Source organism: Hyaena hyaena, unplaced genomic scaffold (assembly GCF_003009895.1).
Source record: "Hyaena hyaena isolate Hyena2069 unplaced genomic scaffold, ASM300989v1 scaffold_86, whole genome shotgun sequence".
Taxonomy (NCBI): Eukaryota; Metazoa; Chordata; class Mammalia; order Carnivora; family Hyaenidae; genus Hyaena; species Hyaena hyaena.
The window spans coordinates 98,304-103,764 of record NW_024080721.1 but is presented as its reverse complement, the minus strand read 5'-3'; the positions used below and the strand labels follow the sequence as shown (position 1 = coordinate 103,764).

At 49.2% G+C, this 5,461-nt stretch overlaps 1 long non-coding RNA gene across 1 annotated transcript; it reads left to right on the top strand.

Moving 5' to 3' along the window:
* Nucleotides 1-275: 275 nt before the first annotated feature.
* Nucleotides 276-2,667, top strand: LOC120233384. The gene is made up of 3 exons (XR_005528800.1): nt 276-390; nt 610-670; nt 2,148-2,667. It is a non-coding gene; the product is annotated as an uncharacterized LOC120233384 (long non-coding RNA).
* The last annotated feature ends 2,794 nt before the right edge of the window (nt 2,668-5,461 follow it).

Here is a 5,461-nt window from a genome sequence, read left to right as displayed (position 1 = left end):
TCTGCTTCCTTCCCTTTCCCCTGTTCCTAGGCAGCCAGGCGTGTCCGAGGAATATCACACACGTCCCATCTGGCAGGCGTCGGGGTGCTAGTAGCCTGTACTTTGCCCTCAGCCTGCCCCCCGCTCCCTCATCACAGGTGTGGGCTCAGCTCATAGCAAGGCAGCAGCTGTAGCGATCAGTTCTGGTTGCTGTAATGATCACCGCAGACGGGGCGGTAAGGGGTGGGAGGGGGAATGTGTGTGCTTAAGCAACAGACATTTATTTCTCACAGTTCTGGAGGCTGGAAGTCCAAGATCAAGGTGCCTGCAGAGCCCGTGTCTGGTGAGGGCCTGGTTCCTGGTCTGCAGATGGCCTCCTCTATGTCCTCAGTGGCTGAGAGCAGAGACAAGGTGATCCCAACTCTCTTCTTCTTTTGATAAGAGTGTTGATTCCATCCCTGAGGGCTCCACCCTCATGACCTGATCACTTCCCAAAGGCCCCACCTCCAAGTACCATCACCTTGGGGATTTAGGCTTCAGTATATGCTTGGGGGGGGGGGCTCGCACACATTGAGTCCACGGCACAGCTGGAATATTAATCCTCTCCTCTGCTCTTCCCCCAACATCCAGTCCACTCCAGCCTGCACCACAGCCGAGAGAAAGACTCAGGGGAATCTCTGAAGGAAGAAAGGTAAGCACAAAGCCACAGGAGTCTTGGAGAACCAGTTTCTCCAACCCCAAGGACGAGAGGGGGTAACTAGGCGGAGGGGAAGACTGCTAGAAGGAGGTCACTGGGTAAACAGAGGAAGAAGGACTGGCAGGCTGTCCTGAGGGCAGAGTGGAAGGGCCATAATAACCACTTAGCGTCCTTGAGTTTGGACGCCAATGACACACCTTCTGGGGACCCTTGCAGTCTAACCTGCAAGGCTACTTATAATCCTACCTCTGAGTAGAGGGTGGACCTGGGCACCCGGGTCCCGACAATGGAGGTGAAGCAGAATCTCCGCCTCTGACCAGGTGACAGTGGGATGTCCTCAGGACGGTCCTGAGCCCAAGACCGTGGTGGCACCTCCCTCTCACCCCCTCACCATCCTTCCTTTGCTGACACATGTGACAGACGCGGATGCCAATGGTCCACTCACAGACCCTTGAATAACGTGGCTCGTATGGTGTAGATATGTATTTTGGGGACCCTAGATGTTGGCAGGTTTCTATTTTTTTTTATTCTTTGTTTTTATATTTTTATTTATTTCTAGAAGAGAGAGAGAGAGCGTGAGCAGGGAGGGTCAGAGAGAGAGGGAGACACAGACTCTGAAATAGGCTCCAGGCTCTGAGCTGGCTGTCAGCACAGAGCCCGACACGGGGCTCGAACCCACGAACCGCGAGATCATGACCTAAACGAAAGTTGGACGCTTAACCGACTAAGCCACCCAGGCGCCCCGGCAGATTTCTGTTTTTAAAAAGTGATATTAAAAACACAAACAGGGGCACCTGGGTGGCTCAGTCGGTTAAGCATGATCTCACGGTTTTTGGGTTCAAGCCCTGCATCAGGCTCTGTGCTAACTGCCAGCTCAGAGCCTGGAGCCTGTCTTCAGATTCTGTGTCTCCCTCTTTCTCTGACCTTCCCCTGCTCTCTCTCTCTGACTCAGAAATAAAAAAAAAAAAAAAAAAACATTTAAAACACAAACAAACTGCCTTCCCTCAGCACTGTGAGTTTGCGGAAGAATGGACATTCTAACATAAAGGAAAACTTCAGAAGGGCAGTATTAAAGCAAAGGAGAATTCTTTAGGTTGAAGAAATTTGGTTTTCTTCAAAGTTAAGTGTCCGTGACTCTCTCTTCCACCTGGGGCGGGTGGCCTGGAAGGGGACCCCCTTTGAGCAGGTGCCCTGCTGGGGCCTGCCTTCCGGAGGGGTACTAATTGAGAGCCCAGCAGGCTGGCTGGCTCCTACACATTGATGCTTGGTGTCTGGGGGAACCCAGCAGAACTGAGTGGCTTCCTTGGGTCACTGCTTCCTCCTGGGTCACACAGAGTATACATGCCCATGTGACAGACTTGTTCTGAGGATCCAGTAGGTGACTTTCCACAAAGCACTTAGCTCAGCGCCCAGAACTAGGACAGGGCTTAGAAATGGCGGCTATTGTTGTTTTTCATTATTTTAACTTTAGAACGTCCAACAGCTGCTGCGTTTATCCAGGAATGACGGGTTTTCTCCTAATTCAACGACATCGCTTCAGCCGGCTTTAGGTATCGTCGGGAATCTCCATGACGTACTCATGCACGCCCAAGTGGGGCCCTCATTTTCGACCGTGCCTCTGAGTGATCCTGAACCTGTTTCACAATTGCTTCGGTTGAACGTGACCCCACCAGCCTGGCCACTCCTTTACCTCCGAGTGCTTGATTCTAAGAAATTCGTGCTCAGCAGGCATGGCCTGATTACACAGTCCAGTCGGGCGGTGAGCCTGCCCCCTCCCCCCGTGTTTTAAAGGAGGTTCATCTGGCTCGGACCTTCTGGAGTGACCTGGGGTGATCTCGATGTCTCTGTAACTTCCTTCCTCTCCTCCTCCCTGTGCACCCCACCCCTTCCCACGGATAATGAAGAGACGATTGTGTAAGAGACAGCCTGACCCACAAACTATGTGTGTGGACAGAGCCGAGAGGAAAGCTGACTGCCCCTGCCCCCCTCATGCTCTCTCTTTCTCTCTCTCCTTTTCAGAATAAATAAACAAACATTAAAAATAAATAAAAGTGGAAAAGTGTTCATGTCAAGCTTGTTTTGACTATTGAAAAGATGGGGATATGAGTTACCTTCTGTAATATCTGTATGAAATACCGAAGACATAGGTACCCTGAAATGAGTTACAGAAACAATCTGCGGCACCGTTATAATGAAGTAAAAGACACAGATATACGTCCCCAGCAATACAAATCCATGATTTACAAGTCATGAAACAAAAGATCAAAATTCGTAGCTTTGATTGCAGCTACTCCTCAGAGACTTCCCTGTGATGTTCAGTAATGTGAATATTGCGAAGATATCATAGCATCGTATAAATGATCTCTGGAGAATCTCGGGAGGAAAGGCGAGATAAGAAACAAGGTGGTTGAAAAACAGGAAAATGAATGAGCCTGTAGCTGGAGAAACCTCATTTTTGCTTAGTGATTGAACACTGCCTGTGACTATCCGTCCTTCATCACAGGGAATAGGTCCTGGTGCAGGTCTGGCGGATTGTATCAGACCATTAAAAAAACCCAATAAACAGCAGGAGTCTGGGAAAAGCTTGAAGCAGAAAAGAAGGAGAAAAGGAAACATCCAAAGCACCCCTCTGAGCCCTATTCTGATTTTATTTCTTTAGTTTCCTGATGGGAGTATGCAAATTTCTAGAGCCAAATCTGATGAAGTCAAAAGGCTTCAAAGAGATAAATTGAACTGATGGGATTTTATATTTTTATTTGCAAGCCTGGAGTTTTATTAAATACCTCTGATCCTTTAAACAGATATTTGCCAAGGATCCAGATTCCTCTTGGGTGAGGAATATGTAGCCTTTTGTGATTCACTTAGGAGGAGGAAGCAAAATTGATAATAATAAATTTTACAAGGCTTTAACTGATAGTACCCGACTTAGCCCGTTACATAACACAATGGTGGTAAGTATCAGAACGAACTTTTCGGTGCTTGGAACGGCCATCTTGTTGAAAATGAGAGAGCTCACGAAGGGGGCGCCCATCCATGATTATAAATGTATCGCTTTATGGGAATGTCACAACTCTGCTTGATTACGGCAGAGCCAGCACTTCCTGGTGTTTTCCTGCCCGGTTACATTTTCTCGGGGTCTATGGTAGGAGGACCGGACTGCTGCTGTCCTTAGAGCCTTGGGTGGGTGTCTGCCCTCTGCTATCCCCCATCCCGAGGCTGGGGTCCCTGGGCTCAGGAAGGCTCTCCACGCTGCCAATCACATTTGCTGGCCCTGCCACTCTCCAGGCTCTGTGCTGACCGGGGACCCGCTCTCCCCGGGGGTTCCCTCTTTATTTTGTCAATTTGTTTTGTTTGTACAGTATATAGAGGCCTGCCTGGTGCCAACTAACTCAACTGGCTTCTGAATGGGCGTTGTGTTCCCTTTTCACGGCTCTGGGTGTTCCTGGGCGCGCTCTGTGCTCTGCAAGGCCCCAGAGGGAGGGTTGAGAGGTGCGAATCAGGGGAAGCAGGCTGGGAATCACAGAAAGGAAATCTGCTGTCTGCCCCTCCGGAACAGAGGGGCACGGGGGCCCTCGGACGGGGTCAAGGTTGTCCTGAGTCAGAGGTGGTAGGGGGTGAGTGCAGGTGTTTCATGGGTGCCAGAGGCTCTCCTGGAGGCACTGTGAGATCCAGGAGAGCAAGGGTTGAATTTGCAAATCACGCAACAGGGAGTCAAAAGAGAAGCTCCCCTGTAGCCCGTGAGGCCACGGGGCTGCCTGCTAATGGGAGCATTAAGAGTGACAGGGAAATGTCTTTGTCCTCATCAGGAAAAGTCATCTCCAGGTAGCAATAAATTGATTCCTGAATACCGTGAGCAGCATAAATAAATAAATATATATATAAATAAATAAATGGCCCAGAAATGAAATTCTAATAGACTTGGTGGGAAGTAATTTGCGAAAAAAATCTTTCCTCTGCTCGGGATGCAAACAGCATCCCTGGGAGAGGTCGGCAGGTATCTCCGACACATTTTCTAATTACTAATGCTAATTACTTGCATCATCATTTGCATACCATTATGAGGCAGAAGCTACAGAGGGCCGAGGCTGTTGGATCTTTTTTTTCTCCTATTCATTCAGGAATGTGGAGACTTCCACCTGGGCTGAGCATTTTGCCAACAGACAGGCTGGCTGGGCTGGGATTTGTCCCCTCCACGTTCTCTGGGGGCTTCTGGTAATCGGGTCTCAACATAAATACAACTTAATCTGTACCTACGCGTATACCTGCACCATATCTACACCTGTACCCATACCTGTACTTACATTTGTACCTCTCCCTTTACCTGTACCTTCACCTGTATCTACATCTGTATCTATACCTGTATCTACAGCTATATCTAAACCTGTACCCAGACTTAAACCTATACATGTACCTGTACCTATACCTATACCATCTAGCTATATCTGTGTCTGTCTGTCTGCCTATCTATCTATCTATCTATCTATCTATCTATCTATCTCTCTACCTATCTCTAGGCCCATGGCCAGTTTGTGAAGCAGGGAGGCCAAATGGCCTGGTGGTAAGGAGTCCAGGCTGTGGAGTTAGATCCCAAGTCAAGCAGATGAGCACAGCTGCAGGCTGCGGTAAGGACGATTGTGACTAATTCTAGCACCTGACTGGTGTTGACTCATGTCCTGCTTCATGGGGCACTTTATTTCCCTCACTAAATTGGGGGTGATGTGCGGGGTGTGGTTCTGTGACCAGTGCTGTGGCCGTCAGGCCGGCCTCCCCTCCCCTACTCATCCT